The sequence below is a fragment of the Cryptomeria japonica genome, chromosome 10, assembly GCF_030272615.1.
Source record: "Cryptomeria japonica chromosome 10, Sugi_1.0, whole genome shotgun sequence".
In the NCBI taxonomy this organism is placed as follows: domain Eukaryota; kingdom Viridiplantae; phylum Streptophyta; class Pinopsida; order Cupressales; family Cupressaceae; genus Cryptomeria; species Cryptomeria japonica.
In genome coordinates, this window is record NC_081414.1 from 75,787,668 (window position 1) to 75,808,098 (window position 20,431).

At 33.3% G+C, this 20,431-nt stretch overlaps 1 non-coding gene across 1 annotated transcript; it reads right to left on the reverse strand.

The window, feature by feature from the left end:
- Nucleotides 1-216: 216 nt before the first annotated feature.
- Nucleotides 217-288, reverse strand: TRNAH-GUG (transfer RNA histidin (anticodon GUG)). The gene has a single exon. It is a non-coding gene; the product is annotated as a tRNA-His (tRNA).
- Between the last annotated feature and the right edge of the window lie 20,143 nt (nucleotides 289-20,431).

Genomic DNA, 20,431 nt, shown 5'->3' on the forward strand with positions numbered 1-20,431 from the left:
TAAATGCCTAATTTTCCATGCTTTGACCATTCAAGAATTAATTTTAATTTCCCTTTACAAATGGGAATGCAGTAGACAATTGAGTTTGAACTCAAAAAGTTAAAATGGAATGGTTGTGAGCACGCTAACAACTAACATTATTAACATATGATGTGGGTGGAATCAAATTATTTTTTAAATTGATAGAATGAAATCTCAAAAATGTTTGTATCACCTTGTGGCTGCTGGGATTCGAGCCCAGGTCTCCACGGCCACAACGTGGAATTCTCACCACTAAACTACAGCCACTGTTGACATCCCAGTGTATTTGTCAAATTTATTTATTAGAATATCTATTTCTTGTATTAATGCTTTCTCTCTTCTGAAATTAGTATCATACCTGTCTGTAATCATATTACTGCTGCTTATCTTCTACTGAGATGAATATTATACCTAAATCTATTGCAACCAATTCAATGCAGTTTTGTTGCTTATACAACAACCAGACTTTCAAAGCTACATTGTACCTTCTTTATATGCCCTCATCATAGCTTTCACTTGTTACAAATTGAGATTGGTATTGTTCCTGTAATGGATATCTTTACCAATGTTTGAGAAGGATATCTTTTGCAAATTGAGATTGGTATTGTTCATTTTTCATTTTTGTGATGGAGTCTGTGCTCAGTATTGATCAAGAGGTGGATTTGATTACACCCACAAAATTTGAAGCTGGTCAGAGCTCAAGGACTTTGCCTTGATCCCCACACTTGTGCACACTGTTGGGTGCACCCCCTTTTGGAACAAACTTCACAAGCTACAATCTAATGAAATTTGGATTGAAGACTCTTCACACACTCTTGCCTCAATTCCAACACTTCCTAAACTTTTCAGCTGCATTTGATACAGTTTCTTTCTTGTTTATTGTTTACTGTGTTTTAGTCTAGTATTTGTGTGTTTCTATTTTCCATTGATTGTCTCTAACACTTTATTGAATTAATCATAACCCTAGCGATTTTCTTATTCTTCCATTTTGGTAAGCCTGAACTTGCATGCTTTCTACCTTTTGATGTTCCTCTAACAAGAAGAGTAGCTTTCATATACATTTCATGCTTTCATTACATTATGTTAGTTCATTACATTAGATGATTACATTATGTTGATGTTCCTAGTGTTTGCTTCTCCCTTTTTCCTTTATGTGCTTTCTTTTGTTATAAGATTGTGATTATTTTATTATTTTTATTTTGTATGTCAATTATATGTTATTTTGTAGCAATGAGGATCTAACTAGGAACTTAGAATTCCATATTTCATTAGAGTTATAAATGAAAGAGTTAGAGGATAATTTTTTCATTGGAAAAAAATTTAATTCGATAAGAGGAGTTATGTTGACTAATTCATAACATTTTAAGATGGCCAATAGTAGACCAATGGTTGTTGGAAAATTGCTATGTGAACAAAAAAAATTAGTTGAGCAATTTCCTTCAACATCTAGAGAGAATTTGGGCATGAGTTTTTTTATCTCATGCTAATTTAACCTTATTTTTGCTATAATTTTCATTAAACTCGAGCAGTGGAAATCTTGAGGGAATTCATGGTTATCTTGACAAAGATCACTAAGTAGCAATGAAGTGAGCCTTATGATATTTGTAGGTTATTTCAAAGCAATCTATATGTTATCAAAGGGGAAATGTCCCATTGGACCTATAGCACTCAATGGATATTTAGGGATATGGATTCAAACTAGGTAGGGGATATTGAAAAGATAAGGTCTATCAGGGGCTATGGATTTAGTGATGAAATAAGTCAAATGAATAATAAATAGGTTCTCACTTTATCCATTATAGAGGCAAAGAATATGGCGTCCACTCATTCTCATAAGAAGTATGTTTGTTTGGATTCAAAGTCAATGTTTGAATGTTGGGATAAGTGAGTGAAAATGCAGTTTAATATGATTAGTGTAGCCATCTTAGCAAAGATCTTGACCTTTCATGCACAAATGAAGCAAATTGATTTTTAGTATCATTTTATTTGTGACATGTTAGAGGATGAAGCATGTCTCGAGGGAAAGTTAATAGTTTAGATAATAATAGATGCATTGACAAAGCTAATGAGCATATAGAAGTTTAAGTGGTTTAGTGAAAATATGGGTCTAACAACCTTTAGTAAATAGTTTATTATTTGATGTAGTTGATATTTTTCTCTTGCAAGGTATATGAAAAATGGGAGGATTTTGGGTTATTCATTCATAATCATTTCATTAATTTTATGTTTATTGATATACCCACATAATTGAGGCATTCCACTTAGAATGGCACTATGTTTACAATTGACAAGTTGTGAGTCTCACTTAATATCATGGAAGTTGTTAAATATAACTATGACAAACTTGTAAGATGTGTGAAAGTTTTTTAAGAGGAGCATGATGAGAGGGAATTAAGTGTTAAATAGGAGAAAATGAAGGAGCATTTTTCTAAAAAGAACAATAGGCCAAATGTAGTATGCAAGTTGGAAATGGAAATTTCTATTTGACCATTAGTTAACTTATTATGATTTTCTGCATTGGATTTTGTGCATAGATTTGAGTGTCTTGTTGTTTAGAAATCACTTATAAGTTGTGGTTATAGCCTTGAATATACACTAATTGCTTGGAATGAAGGTATTATGGTATGTAATTTTAGGTATGATTGTGTAGCCAAAATTGCCAAATTATCTCTAGAATTGTATGTTGGTGTGATCTCCTATGAAGTATTGAGCCCAAATTTGTTGAAAATGAGTTTACTATGAATGTTAGTTTGAGATTTGGAACCTTGGTTTTTCCTTAAAAGGTTTTCTCAAGATATAAATTGTGTTATCTATTATGTGTTTTACTATGTTTCTTATTTAATATTACATAATTTTCTTTACTACACACCTCTCATCTTAGATTAATAGTGAAACTTTTATCTCACTTCCCTTTTAGAAGTGAATCCATTTCACTATTGCCCTAAGTAGATGTCATGACCAAGCAATGAAGAGAAGATTATTTTTGAACTATTTGAACAAATCTTTTATTTTGTGGACAAGAAGAAAAAAGTGAAATGTATATTTTCTAGGGTGTAATTAGCAAGGGTTGCATACACCTATTCAAAACTATTGGACATATGTCCAAAATATCATGGTCATTCTACTTTTTTCTTGCTTATTAAAATTGTAAAGAATGTAAATATCGGCATAAGAAAACTACTGTAAGATTTTTTTAATATTTGGCACTACATGAATATTCTTGGTAAGTCCTTACATGTGGCAAGGAGTGAAAAACAATATAGTAGAAAGTGGATTAATTTTTATTGTCACACAATTTTTTATTAGATGCATTTTATCATTATACAAATAGAAAATGAAAATCAACAAGGAAAATTCTTATAGACTAGTCAATAAATCAAATTGCAACTATTTAAAACAAAATAAATAAAGAAAAAAATTTGAAAAAAAAAAAAAATCATATTTCTATAATTTCCAACAAAAATTAATATGTGCACATGTATATATAAGCATCTTTGATGTAAACAAGAGCTAAAAATCAAGAAGCTATAAAAACACATACATTGTAGTCCTTAAAAAACACTATAAACATTCAAAAAAGATTCAATGCACCAATTAATTAATTTCAATTTCAACAAGTCCCTTTCTAACTCTAAAATAGAAAAATATCAAGAAGTTTTATATCATTAACATTCTTATATTCAAGGAAACAAAAAAATAAGAAGATTGTTTGCTTATAAATATATTGAGATTCTTGAATTAAAATATTGTGTGATCATAAATACCTAGGAGTCAATGAGGTTAATAATTAGACATAAAGGGATATGTTTGAAGTGTATGTTAGATCATCTAAATCAATCTCTTGTCCCAATATAATATAAATTTTGGTGCTTGTTATTACTTTATTACTGAACATTTTTAATATAGTTTAGGTGTCTATAATGCTTCATTATGTTATCATATTTTAAGAAACCAAATCAAATTTAATAGAGATAGATTGATTCACTTTTAATTAGATATTTATAGGAACTCACCTCTCATGAAGCATTTAGAATATATCCATATAGAAAATCAATGAGACTTAATGGACCTTCTCACTCACAAATTGATGGGCAAACAATGATAATCAAACACATATCAATTCACATTCTATGTATTCTTAGTAGTTTACAGTCATGCACGTGGGATAATAGCCTATATTATATCTAACATTCTTACAATAGAGCTCTACACGATTATTTAAGGTATAGTCCTTTCCAATGTGTCATGGTTTTCAACTAGGTGCATGTGTTGACCTCTCCTATTATGAACCTTCAACATCTTTAACACACGCACAAGAATAATAAGTGGATAAAGTATAGTGATGTTAGGAACCGGAAGGGCAACTGAGAGGGGGGGTGAATCAGTTGTCAATGAATTTCAACCCAATTATAAATTACTTCAACTTAATACTTAATACCGGTAAACCAAACTTAATGTCGGTTAACAGATTAACAGTTAATATCAATACCGATGAAACTTAATGCATGAAATAAAAAGAGAAACAACATCCACAACACATAACACAAAGATTTTGACGTGGAAACCCTATAAGGAGAAAAACCACGGTGGGAAACCTTACCCACAATCAGATGATACTACTACAAATAGTATGTGTATACAAATGGGATCTGCACATGTAGAAAGGCCAACTGTCTAGAGCGCACTGCTCAAATGGGAGTCGCAATGACTATAGTAGGATGGTTAAATCCTAGAATAATGTACTGCTCAAAATAGCATCTCCAATGCTGGATTCAGTACCAGTTAAGATATGACAAAAACCTTCAAACCTTCCTTGAACCTTCTCTTATGGTCTGTTCATATGATCTTCAATATTCGCACATACCATGTTACAATACCATACCATAACCTTACCTACCATCATATCATATCTCACAAATGAGATCTTACATGTATACAAAACCTAAGACCAAATGTGTAGGTCGGCTCACTAAGAGTATTACAATTAAATCAATTACAAATAAGTCTAGATGTGATGCATCATGTTGACTCAATACATTTACAACAATATCCAATCAATAAATCATCTCCATAACGTGTCGTGCTGATCTGGAATAGATAACGCATACCGGTCCATAACCTAGACCAATATGCCGATAACAACAAATATGTCAACCCGATTAGACCATTTACCACAATACCAAAACCAAGTATCCAAACCATGTTTTCGCCATAATCAAGTGATCTCCAGATGATAACAAGTCATCATCAGTTCCGGTGAACCATATAACCTATCAGTGAGCAATATATAGGTGATTATGCATAAGTCATTGACCTTGCCGGTGAACATAATGCGTCAGTTCAACATAACCATAGATCTCCAGAAGGATAAGTGTTGACATCAATGACAAAACTAATGTAACACATCCATAATACCAACAATCTCCTCCTTTGGCATTGATGGCAACACTAGATGGAAAAACATTTAAGTGCCAAAATAGAATTCTAAAAACCAAAAACCAACAATCTCCAAACTAGGTCAATACCAGAAATCAAAACCAAAATGCAGAGAGTATATATCTCTCCCCTAATGAATAATCTCTCCCAAGGATAATGTTTTTCCATAGATATCTCTCCCCCTTTGACATCAAATGCAAAAGCAAATAAATACCAGAACATACAACCAACTAATACAACCAACTACTCCCCCTGAGAAGTAACTCTCCTCCATCGAAGTTGGAAAAAGGTTTCTCTATTAGTTTCTGTCGGTTTGATGCCAATCTTCAATCATCTAAGTCTTTGTTGATGAGGGTATTACCCCAAGCTGCTCTCTGAGATATTCAAAAGTTTCCTTAGGCAAAGGCTTTGTAAAGATATCTACAATCTGCTCTTTCATATTCACATAAACCAATTTTACTTCTTTTCCTTCAACATTCTCTTTCAGAAAATTATATTTGATAGAAACATGCTTAGTCTTAGAGTGAAATATCGGATTCTTTGATATATCAATTGTTGTTGAATTATCACAATAAATGATTATTGGTTCTTTGCATTTCACCTTTATGTCCTTCAACATTTGCTTAATCCATAATACCTGAGTACAATTAGTTGTTGTTGCAACATATTCTGATTCTGCTGTTGAAAATGATGTACAACTCTGCTTCTTACTTATCCATAAAATCAATCTACTACCAAGAAAGAATGCTCTGCCAGTGGTGCTCTTTCTATCATCTACATCTCCTACCCAATTTGCATCGGTGTATGCACATAAATCAAAATTTTCATCTTTAGGGTACCATAAACCAAGATTTGTTGTGCCTTGTAGATACCGGAAAATCCTTTTTACTGTTGATTCATGATTTTCTTTAGGATTACTCTGAAATCTTGAGACAATACATACTGCATTCATTATATTAGGTATTGTTTGTGTTAAATAAAGTAAACCTCCAATCATAGATTTGTATCTTGTCGGATTAACAGGAGCTGAATCATCCATCAATGTCAATTTATCAGTTGTAGTCATAAGAGTACTTACCGGTTTAGAGTTTTCCATACCAAATTTCTTCAGTAGTTCTTCAAGTATTTTGTTTGACATATGAATATACCTCTATCAGTCTGTGAAATCTGCAATCCTAAAAAGAATTTTATCTCCCCAATCATAGACATTTCAAATTCTTCCTGCATCTTGTTATCAAAGTCCTTACACAATCCATCTTCTCCTCCAAAAATGATATCATCAACAAAAAATTCAATAACCAAGATGTCATCATTAGTCACTTTGAAATATAAGTTGATGTCAGCATTACCTTTAGTGTAACCAAGCTTCAAAAGATATTTGTCCAATCTAGCATACCAAGCTCTAGGAGCTTGCTTCAATTCATACAAAGTTTTCCTTAATTTGCAAACCATATCTTTATCATTTGTCAATGAAAATCCATCAAGATGTTCAATGTAAACTTCATCTTCAAGATCACCATTCAGAAATGCACATTTTACATCCGTCTGATACACTTTATAGTTCTTATGAGCTACAAATGAAAGAAATAATCCGACTGCCTCAATTCTAACTACCGATGCAAAGGTTTCATTATAATCAATTCCCTCTTTCTGTGAATAACCTTTACAAACTAATCTTGCTTTGTTCATGATTACCTTACCATCTTCATTAAGTTTATTTCTATATACCCATTTAGTTCCAATTACATTTTTGTCTTTAGGTCGAGGAACTAATGTCCATGTATTGTTCTTTTCAGTTTGTTCTAATTCATCATCCATTGCTTTTATCCAATGTTCATCTTGACATGCTTCAATAACAGATGTTGGTTCAATTTGAGAAATTAAGCATACCTCTTCATTTGCCAATCTTCCTCTTGTCATAACACCTTGATACTTATTCCCAATTATCTGATTTTCTGAGTGATACAGTCTTACATACCTGGGTTTATTCACATGTTGTTATTCTTCAGTCACTATGGAATTCTCTGATGATGCCAGTGTGATTAGATCCACATTTTGTACCGGTGCACTCTGTATTGGTTCATTTATGATCATCTCAACTGTCGGTTCAGAACCTATAGACCTTGAATTTCCGCTAAAGTGTTCATCTATCTTCACGTTAGCACTCTCAATGATCTTTTGCAATCTTTTACTAAAACATCTATATGCCTTGCTCTTAGATGAATAACCAAGAAGTATTCCTTCATCACTTCTAGGATCAAATTTACCAACATACTCATCTCTCCTAATATAACATTTTCTTCCAAATATTCTGAAGTACTTAAGAGTAGGAGTATTACCAAACCATAGTTCAGAAGGGGTCTTACCGATTTCACCTTTGATGTGAACTTTGTTGAAAGTGTAAACCGATGTATTCATTGCTTCTCTCCAATACACATGAGGTAGATTTGCTTCCAATATCATGTTTCTAGCTGCTTTCAGAATAGTTATGTTATTCCTTTCCACAATTCCATTCTGCTGAGGTGTCTGGGGTGCTGATAGTTGTCTTTTGATTTCATTCACTTCACAGAATGTATTAAATTTCTTAGATGTAAATTCACCTCCTTGATCTGATCTCAAACATTTGATTTTCTTACTGGTTTTATTTTCTACCATTGCCTTGAATAATTTAAATTTTTCAAAAGCTTCTAATTTCTCCCTAACAAACGTGACCCAACACATTCTAGAATAATCATCAATAATTAGCATAAAATATCTATCTCCCTGTAGACTTCTTGTTCTTTCTAGACCACACAAGTCAGTATGAATTAAATCAAGAACATTATTGGATTTCTCATAAATACTCTTAAAAGTTGTTCTAACTTGCTTTCCCATTTGACATTCCTTACATACCAGATTATGAGGTTTCACAATCTTAGGTAAATCCCTTACTGCCTTAGTTGAACTGATCTTTACAATGCAATCAAAATTCACATGACAAGGTCTCTTATGCCATAACCAACTTTCATCAATATGAGCAATCAAACATGTCTTATCATTGTTGTTCAAATGAAAGATATTACCTTTAGTCTGATTACCAGTTGCAATCTCCAATCCAGTTCTGTTTCTGATTTTGCTTTTTCCATTCTTGAATTGCAACTGAAATCCTTTTTCAACTAATTGACCAACACTCAAAAGATTATGCTTCAAACCTTCAACATAATAAACATTGTCAGTATTGTGCTTACCATCCAAGGATATAGTGCCTTTTCCTTTGATTAAATAAGCTTTATCATTGCCAAACCTTACTAGACCTCCATTATATTCCTGAAAAGATAAGAATTTACTCTTATCACCAGTCATATGATGTGAACATCTGGAATCTATGATCCATTCATCTTTTTCTTCCATTTTAGTTGCCAAGACCTACTCTACCGGTAGATCAGTAGGTGTCGATTGATCTTCTTTTATTGCAACAAAATCCCATCCATTGTTTGTCAGTTCTTCATCAGAATCATTTGTAACTCCTTCATCAGCATAGTAACAATATTTATCTCTATTCTTCTTAAATTTGTATCTTTGATATTTAGGGTTAGGCTTATATGTTCTTTTAGCTTCCTCTCTCAATCTTGCATGTCTATCAGGACATCTAGATGCCATATGACCAGCTTTATTGCAATTGAAAAATTTAAACGGTGCTTTACCTTCATACTTACTTCCAACTGGACCTTTAGGCATTTTCCTTGCAAATAGTGCTTCAAGTTCTTCCATTTCTTCATTTTCCCTTCTGATATCTTCAAGTTATTTTGCATAAAGTGATTTTCCAATCAGATTTGTCAGATGATGATGATGTTGCAGATGATGATGCTCTGAAGGCTAAATCTGTCTTAATAGTAGCAACAGAACCAAATTCCTCAAGCTCAAATGTTGAAAGTTTTCCAACCAAGGCATCTCTAGATACTGATGTATTAGGCATTGTTCTCAACTCATTAATAGCAGTTACTTTCATTTTGTATACCGGTGGAAAAGCTCTTAAAACTTTAGAAACAATTTCATCTTCACTTAAGGATCCTCCACAACATTGTATTCCTAAAACAATTTCATTAACTCTTTCCATAAAAGCAGAAATTATTTCATCTTCTTCCATTTTCAAATTTTCATACCTGACCCAGAAGCATTCCAGTTTTACAATTTTGACAGTGGTATCTCCTGCATTCAATGTCTCCAATTTATCCCAAATAGCTTTATTAGTAGATCGGTCTGATAATCTCATAATTTCTTGATCTAATAATGCGCTCAAAAGTGCTTCTCTTGCTTTGCAATCATTCTCCTGATCCTTGCCCAATGTTGGTGGATTGGGTTGATTCTGAGTAGGACCAACACAGCCATTCTTTGTAACTTCCCATATGTCTCTTCCAATGCAATTCAGATATGTCTCCATGTTGATCTTCCATATACCATAGTTAGTTCCATCAAGTTTCGGACTGTCCTTCCTAAAAATGTTAGTTGTCATAGGATCTCCTCAAGCTGTTATGCTTCTGCAAAAAGAGGACTTGGCTCTGATACCAATTGTTAGGAACCGTAAGGGAAACTAAGAGGGGGGCTGAATCAGTTGTCAGTGAATTTCAACCCAATTTTAAATTACTTCAACTTAATACTTAATACCAGTAAACCAAACTTAATGTCGATTAACAGATTAACAGTTAATATCAATACCGGTGAAACTTAATGCATGAAATAGAAAGAGAAACAACATCCACAACATATAACACAGATATTTTGACGTGGAAACCCTGTAAGGGGAAAAACCACGGTGGGAAACCTTACCCAGAATCAAATGATACTACTGCAGATAGTATGCGTATACAAATGGGGTCTGCACATGCAGAAAGGCCAACCGCCTAGAGCACACTGCTCAAATGGGAGTTGCAATGACTACAATAGGATTGTTAAATCCTAGAATAATGTACTACTCAAAATAGCATCTCCAATGCTGGATTCAGTACCGGTTAAGCTCTGACAAACACCTTCAAACCTTCCTTGAACCTTCTCTTATGGTTTGTTTATATGATCTTCAATATTCGCACATACCATGTTATAATACCATACCACAACCTTACATACCATCATATCATATCTCACAAATGAGATCTTACATGTATACAAAACCTAAGACCAAATGTGTAGGTCGGCTCACTAAGAATATTACAATTAAATCAATTTCAAATAAGTCTAGATGTGATGCATCATGTCGGCTCAATACATTTACAACAATATCCAATCAATAAATCATCTCCATAACATGATGTGTTGATCTAGAATAGATAACGCATACCAGTCCATAACCTAGACCAATATGTCGGTAATAGCAAATATGTCAACCCGATTAGACCATTTACCAAAATACCAAAACCAAGTATCCAAACCATGTCTTCGACATAATCAAGTGATCTCCAGATGATAACAAGTCATCATCAGTGCCGGTGAACCATATAACCTGCCGGTGAGCAATATATCGGTGATTGTGCATAAGTCACTGGCCTTGCCGGTGAACACAATGTGTCGGTTCAACATAACCATAGATCTCCAGAAAGATAAGTGTTGACATCAATGACAAAACTAATGTAACACATCCATAATACCAACAAGTGATTCATCTAATACATCCAAGACCTTCATCAAAAATTCTAATAAATTCCTTAGTGTCAACAATAAAATTATAAAGAACACCAGGAGACCCATCACACACCACACACCTTTCAATTCACCAATAAAATACAGCAACATATGTAGATAGAGTTATTATGTGGTCCTTATTATATAATCAAGCTAATACATTGTGATCCTTACACCATTCTACATGTAGTTAATAATAATTCCTTCATTCTTTACATTTCATAGTTTTTTAGATTTACATCTTATATTTACTATAAAGTTGTTCAAACCATATTTTACTCCACTTTTAGAGCCAACACAATTTCATCACCATATAGACCTAAATCCTATTAATATTAATCTATATTTGAAGGGTGCTAGCATCAACACCACCATGACTCATACTCACTTAGGTACTCATTAACTATTATAAATAGTCAAGACCAAGCATTATGTTAGTTAAGATAAGTGATAAATTCTAGAGAAACCCAAAAACCAGTTTCCTCAAATCAAGCATAGTGTAGTTGAAACTGTAAATTTTAAAGAAGGGATGAATGATCCTGTGGTATCCACACAAATATATTCGAACATTTCTTATGTGTTTGCCTTCATTCAGTATATGCTACTCAATACCTATGCAAATTTTTGCATCACTAATACTTCACAACTTCATACACTAGCATTCGCACCAAAAAGAGGTGCAATGGTTACACTAATAGTAATATATTTTTTGATAATATATTAGAGAGTGTAAAATTACATATTGTAAAAATTGCATTTATTAGTGACATTTTTTTGTAATGTAAACAAAAAGATTTAAAAATATAAAAATATAAATACAAATTAATGCAAATTAATTTAGAATATTAGAATTTCTTGTGTTGGTTCTCCATGCCTTTCACTACAAGTCTACTTTTCACTTCTAAGTCATTTGTTTAGTGTTTCAACATTTCTCATCTCAACGTGCCTATTAAACTTTTCACCTATGACATGTATTTCTCTTCAAGTTAACTCTTTCCCTTTCCATTGCTTCTAGAATTTGAATTTATCATTGTGACATCTAGGTCTAATTTGTCACCTTTTTCTGAAATGTTAAAAAATTTCAACTTTTAACTTTGTCATTCTTGACATACCTTTGTCAAAAATGCACTTTCCTCTAAGCCCTTTATCAAATTTTCAAATTTTACAGTCATAGTATGAATGTCAAACTTCTCATCCAAAACATGTCTTTCCCTCTAAATTTGATTTTCCTAGATTTAATCCTAAATCTATCTTAACCCTAAGTGTTCCCTAATGCTAACTATAATTATAGTATAAACCTAACCCTAATTCTATCTCGAAATCTAACTCCAACTATACCTCTAATTTCAAATGTGAAACTTAATTCTTATCCTAATTCTAACCCAAACCCTAACTATATCCCTAATTCTAATCTTAAAATTATACATGATTCTAACCCTAACCATACTTTTGATTCTAAGACTTAACTCTTGACTATAAACCTAACCCAAGTCATAGTTTCAAGTGTAATTACAACCTTAATACTAAACTTAACTATAACTATATCTCTAACTTACTTCTAACTCTGTATCTAACCCTAATGTTACTAACTCTATCTCTAACCCTAAGCTTCACTCTTACCATAATTCAACCCTAAATAACCTTTATCCTATCCCTAGTTCTAATTGTGTACCCTAATTCTAACTTTAATCTTAATTGTAACCATAATGCAAATTCTAACACTAACCCTAATTGTAACCCTAATTCCAATGTTTATCATAACTTTAACTATAAACCTAGTCCTAATTCTAAATATAATCCAAATTTTTGTTTAGCCCTAACCCTAGCCATAAGTGTAACCTTAATTTTGACATTAATAATAATTTTTATTATAACCTTGATTTCAACTCTAACCTTAATTGTAATTGTAAAACTAATTATAACCCCAATTTTAATTATAATTCTAACCCCAATTTTAACTTCATTCTAACTCTAATGGCTACCCTAATTCTAACCTCAATTTTATAACCTTTATTCTATCCTACTTGCAACCCAATCTTAATTAAAACTCTAATTCTATTTTGATCCTAACCCTAATATTAATAATAATCTTAATTCTATTTATAATAGTAATCTTAATGAATCTATTTGTAAATAATTAAATTATTCATTTGACATTCCATTGTTAATTATTATTATCTTTTAACTTATATTATTTAAATCAAATTTATGCAAAATTAATTATAACTTTGATTTTAATTCTATCTATAATATTAACTCTAATACTTGAGATAAATAATTAAATTATTTTAAAAAAATATTGTTAAATATTATTATTGGAAATTTATATTATTTATATTAGATTTATCTCAAATTAAATTTTAACCTTAAGTAATATAAATTTATATTTCTTAAATTAAATTATGCAGTATTAATTATAACAAAAAAAATTTAGTTGATATTATTTTACTTTTTATATGCAAATTGTGTGGTTAGGGCCCACTCATAAATTTAAAACAATTTTATGAATCAATATAAATTATTTTAATATATTGTTTATATAAGTAAAACCATCGTATACAAATTAGGTATTACAAATCTTTGATTTGATTTTAATTATCTCTAATTCTAAACCTAATCTTTACTCTAATATTTGGGATAAAATTATTATTATTATCAACCTTGATTTTTGTAAATTCATATTACTTAAATTATACAAAATTAATCATAACCTTAACATTTGGCAAACAATTTTATTTTATATTTTATATGCATGTTGTTGTATTCATCCCACTCATAAATTTAGAACAATTTTATTATTCAACATAAGTTATTTTAATATTTTACTTTTATAATATTTGAATTTCATTGTTTTTTATTAAGCACAATAGAATAATATTTTGTTATTATTATAGTATTAATATTTTTAATCAAAAAAGCAGCGTTAACAAGGGCGTTGACCCATTACATGGCCAAAAGGCTATCAAAAAATTAAACAGCGTTAACTAGGGCTCTGACCCTTTACAAAGCCAAGAGGCTATGAGAAAAAATAACAGCACAAAGGTGACAAACGGACCAAACAAGGGAACAAACCCCAAACAAACAAATTTAGATAGGCCCAAAAACTCATCAAACCTGCAACAACCCAACCCAAACTCAAGAGTGGAGAGAAACACCCAAAAATTGACAAAGGGGGGGGTTGGGAAAGGGAGGCAAATCTTCCCTTTCGTCTGTGACAAACAACCATCCAGACAACATTGTCATTAGGAACAATCAAAGAAAAAATCAAGTGGGGAGGGCCCCACAGAAACAGTGCCAGATTGTTGTTGCAACACAACAGTAGACTGTTGCTGACGAATAGCAACAGGAGCATAATCGCCAGCAGACTGTTGCTGACGAACAGCAACAAGAGCAAAATCACCAAGAGAAGAGCAAAGTTGTGGAGTAGGAGCAATAGAAGTAGGAGCCTCCACGACAACACAAACATCAGCAAAGGCATCACAACAGTAAGGGGCACCTCGTCATGGGAGGAGAAATCATCCTCTAAAGAGGAGTCAACAGAAGCAGATTTAGAAGCATTAATCGTCAAGTGATCTTCAGTAGCATCCTTCCACCAAGTAGTAGCACCTCTATGATGGGAGAGGGAACAGTCCGAAGCTAAATGACCCATTGACAAGCATCTTCGGCAGCGAAAGGGGAGGCCCTCAAAATCCAACGATTGGGTCCAAGGCCTATCCCCAACCATGAGAACCACATCCCTATGGAAGGGCTGAGAAATGTCAATATCAACTAACAAACGGGCAAAGGTTGAATGACCCATAGAAGTTATGACATCATCAACTTTCAAAAAACTGCCAATGGAGTTACTGATGGCCTCAAAGCAAGAAGGCTCCCAGAAATGGAGGGGAAGATTAGGAAGGCAAACCCAAATCGGACGAACAGTAAGAGATACAGTAAGAGGGTTGAAAGAAGTTGTCCAAGGCTTAAGAGAAAGAGAGTGATCTCCCCAAATCCACAATTTATTCATAATCAAATCACGATCAAGAGTAGAAGTAAAGGAGGCAATGAAAAAGCCTTTAGCACAGGAAAAAGTTCAATGCCATGAGCAACAAGAGGTTTCCAAGAATCACTCACCCAGTGATGAAGTTTCGAAAGAGAAGGCCAAAACCCAATAAATCTACATACCAAAGCGCGGCATTGGTAGAACTCAACATTTTCCATAACCTTCAAGCCACAGACCACAATAGGGGAAGTCTTGGCACAGAGAAGAGGACGGGGACCCTTATGAGCAGCAGCTCTAGCCACACGGGAAAAGCTACATCCATGAGCAAGCTTGGGGGCGTCCACAACAGCAGCAGCAGAACCCCCAACACCAGTCAAACCGCTAGTCACAGCAGGAGGGGGCGTCTAAGGGCCTCAGCACCCATCAGAGGAGCATCGTGCTCCAACCCAGCAACATGAGCGGAAGAGTCCACACCTAGGCCCGCAGTCGATTCGTTGCAAACAGCAGTCAAGTTTGAAATCTCCAGAGTGAGAGAGTTCACGGTCACGGGAGCGTTTACGGGAGCCATTTTTTATATTATTAATGTTAGTAATATATTATTAGTAATATTAATATTTTATTATTGTTTTTTATTAATAAAGTGGCATTAACTAGGGCGTTGACCTTTTACATAGCCAAAAGACTATCAAATTTAAATAGACCAAGCAGGGGTGCAAACCCCAAACAAACAAAGTTGGACAGGCCAAACAAACTTGTCAAACCTACAACAACCCAACCCAACTCAAGAGAGGGGAGAAATACGCAAAACTTGACGAAGGGGGAGTTGGGAAAGGGGGGTAGATTTTCCCTTATGCTTGCGACAAACAACCGTCCAGGAAAAACTATCATTAGGAATATTCAAAGAAAAATCAGGTAGGGAAGACCCCGCAAAGTCACTGCCAGATTGTTGCTATAGAACAACAGTAGACTGTTGTTGCAGAAAAACATCAAGAGAAGAATCGCCAGGAGAAGAGCGAAGCTGAGGAGCAGGAGCAACGGATGTAGGAATCAAGGGGACGGAAGAGTCCACGACAACAATAACATCAGCAAAGGCTTCATCGGTAGTAAGGGCCACCTCATCTCGAGAGGATTCAACCGAGACAGAGTTAGAAGCATTAATTGTCAAGTGATCTTTAGTAGCAACGGCAGGGTCCAAAGCCATTTGAAAATGCCTGGGCGAGAGACATGGCAACGATCTCAATTTTGATATGATATTTTATTATTGTTATATCATTACTCCAATATTGTATAACAACTAATTTCTTATGATGTCATGGCTCTAGAATGAGTAAGACTTGATTCCTAGTGGGTTTTGCACTAATTTGGTTCCTAATGGACTCATTCAAACCATTCCATTCATAAATAGACCAAATAAAAATTCATTCATTATTTTGATAATTATTATTTTTTCTACTTGAAAAATATATTAATAAAAATGAGTTTTAGAAGACCTGAAATCTAAATCCAACAAAAATAATATATTGTTATTGAATAAAAATAATATATTGTTTTTTATTAAAAAAGCAGCGTTAACTAGGACGCTAACCCTTAACAAAAAGAAACATCAAGAGAGATGATGTTGGAAGAGAACCGTAGCCCAAAGGTGGATAGGAACAAACATAGGAACCTAACCAACCAGGGAACAAACCCCACTCAAGGGGGGGACAAGCCACCCAAACCCCCACGAGGGGGGGTATGGGGTAGGGGAGAAGAGTTCCCCTTATGCCTACAAGCAACCACAAACCAGGCAATGCTAAGATCCACCGAAAGGCCCCCCTCAGGGTCAACAACACTGGTGATAGCAGAAGGCTGGAAGAGGGCCGTAGGGGGGCTATAGAACAGCAACAGCAGCAAGATGTGACAGAACAGCAGTAGCAGAAGCAAATCCAATAGTAGGGGAAGGTTGAAGGACAGGAGAAGCGGAAGTGGGGGCCTCTAGAGACGAGGCCACAAAAACATCAATAGGAGCAGCAGGAGCCGAAAATAATATATTATTTATTTTAATCATATTTTTAATATTGTATAAATTTGTTACATATTGCATTATTATTATTATTATTTTATAGTTATTTGAACATTTAGGAATTTTCGAAAGTGGAACATCCTAGTAGTTAAATGAATATATTATATGTATGAGTTTTAATTAATTTCATATTTTTACATATGAATGAAAGTCTTTATATTTAAAAACTAAATGTTCACTTTTAAAGAATAATTCTTTCATGATGAGTCTCCTTTTTTTTCATGAAATTATAAAATCATTTTTTATTTTATTTTGCTAATATATATAATTTCAATCTTAAAAATTAATAATATTTTAAATATAATATAATATTTAAATATACAATATTTAATTTTTATGATTAAAATTTTGTATCAATTTCAATATATTAAATATAAAATTTATCTAAAACCATGGTTTCATCTATGTATTTAATCATATGAGTCTACTAAAATCTTCACTCCTTTTTCTCTTCTTTCATATCCTTATCATAAAGATTGATCCAAAATGTTGGAGATAAAAATCTACATAATCACATGCAAAAAAATAGATGAAAAATTCTAATCATAATGCATTGTGGAAATCTAATGGCTGATCTTAAAATCAGAAATGCCTTAATTTTATAAACTACTACAACCCACATTCCAAATATTTTTTGAAAACTACTGCAACCCAAATTCTAAATATTTATTGAAAACTATATATATATATATATATATATATATATATATATAATGAAACATATTTACAATAATAATGTGAGGGTGAAGTAAGCGAAGGGAAGAGTCCAACATACTAAAGCAGTACAAAGTAAAACAAGAATCTAAATTTAGCAAAATAATAATTCTAACTTGTAAAAAAAAGTAATGAGAGAAATGTTACCATGAGTGAGCAAATCCAGAACATTAAAAAAAATTCGAACACTTTGCCACTTAACTCAAGTAAACCAAAATCAAAACAGTCGAGAGATTTAACCTTCCATCTCACAAAATGTTTCCATCAGACTTAGCCTTGTATTAGTTGTGTGCTCTCTCTTTTGCATGCTCCCCTGAGACCAAATTTCTTTGAGGAATTTTATCAAACGGTTCGCGGTCCTTATCTCCAGAGCAACAAATTTCTTTGAGGAATTTTATCAAACAGTTAAGACATTCTATAGATTCATGTTCCCTCTTGCATGCAACCGCTCAGTTGTCTGTGGCTCAAGTGTTCTCTCTGGCAAGGTAATAAGCTATTATCTGCGCTCTCGACGGGGTAGCACTGCCACCTCAATAACTGTCTCTGTCTATACATCTGGTTCTAGATGATATGGAGACATCGAGCTAAATGTGTTGCACATAGATATTTGGGTTGGCTTTCAACGCTCTATATTTGCCCTCCTCTATATGACGAACAAAAAATTAAATTTGGCATCGATAGATGAAAAGGTTTAAGCACTTTCATAAGAAGAGGCGATGAGGTTAACCCTGGTGTCAAATGCCATAGGGGTTTCACCTCTTACGGCGGCTTCTGGCTTAGCCAAGGCGAATTTAGGGCTTACTCTTATATTTGAAAACCCTAGCAGCAACGGCATGAAAATAACATCCAAATCGGACCCCAAAAAACACAAACAAAACCAAAAAGATGTATCCGATCGAACTTTTCTTTCGCTTGCAGAAGTAAATAGCACTGGAAAGCTACATATCACTGAAATGGATGATCCAAACAAGACAGGATCTCCTTTTCTACACTCGCCATTTTGCAACCGTTCCTCTGTTGAAAATCGTGCTCAGGTTGGGCACTGGCTATGCAGCCCTTTAAAGAGCACTGCATAGCTAGTGCCCAATGGCCCTTAACCTAGGCCTCCTTGTAACTATTTCTGCCTGCTGCAACTATGCCCTTCAGTTTCGGTGATTAACACGTGTTAGTCGTGTGTTTTATACTGTTGATTTTGTAATAAATGACTGCCATTGACTAACACGTATAATAACCGATCATGTGTTGTACTTTTATTATAACGTATGATTACTGTGATCTGTAAGACCTGGGCACTACAACTTTTAAGAAGATTTTGTATAGTTTTCATGTTTTTGTACTTGTACCTACTTTATGCAACATTGTGACCATGGAAAGAACATAAGTTTTCAATTCAATTTGATCATTTGTTTCTTAATTTAATAATTTAGTGTAGAACATTAACTAAAAGGTTAAATTTTAATTTATTTTAGGTTTTTTATCAGTTAAGATTATTTATTAGTATATGTGTATTTATTAGTTCATAATGTATATAAAAAATTTATATTAGTATATGAGATTATTATGATAATATATATAGATTTATATTTATGTTCAACTTGTCTTTTAAATTGTTTAAATCTATTTAAAAGTGAAAGTATATTATTGTGTCTAGATTTTTAGTAATTTTAGATCGTTAAAATTGTTGATTATAATGAACAAATTTATATGAATACAAAGATGAAGTAAACTAATAACTTGAGGGATTTCTTATTTAGATGAAAATTATAAATTAAAAAAATCATATCTATTTAATTTTTATATTTTTCAATTATAATTAAATAACTATTAACTTTAATATCTAGTGAACATTTTTTTAAATATTGATTATAAATAATGGAAATGAAGGTCTCTATTTTACATGAAAGCCCAAATAATTCTAGGAGTCTGGAGACTGGCCCCAAGTCCCAAACAAATTCTCCCTCCCCAACTCTAAGACTAGAAAAAATGATGGTGGTTGAGGAGGCGAGCAGCATAAAGGAGGAGGATGACAACAACCTAGCGAAGATGGGTAAGAAAGTGGAGGCCATGTTTGATAATGTGCAGGAAATCACCAGCAGGATGGAGGCAATGGAAAACAAGATGCATGATGTCTCGAAATTTGCATTGAATGTGATGCGTTGCTCGGCGACCACTATGTGCCTTCTGCAAGAAAGTTCTTCCAAAGGCAAAAACAAGGACGATGAAGACTAACAAGGCCCTTTTCAAATTCCTCACCAAGGAATGGGCAAGGAGGCTCCTCCCCAAGAGGAGCCATGGGAAAAAGAAGTAAACCGTTTCTATGTCGCGGAAGTCTGGTTTTTTGTCTAGTCTTAGTAGCCTACGGGCGTATAGTTTTAGTCTTTGTTTATATTTGAGCTTATATACCTATTGCCCTGTGTGGCAAATGTTTAAAATGTTTATCAAAACTTTTTTATATCCATTGAACCTACGTAGATTGATCTTTGTTTTTATAGAGGAAAGTAAGTGGGCCGTAATTTTGGTGATGATCTACTGACAGTGGTCTGCCACTGTTTCTATGTTTC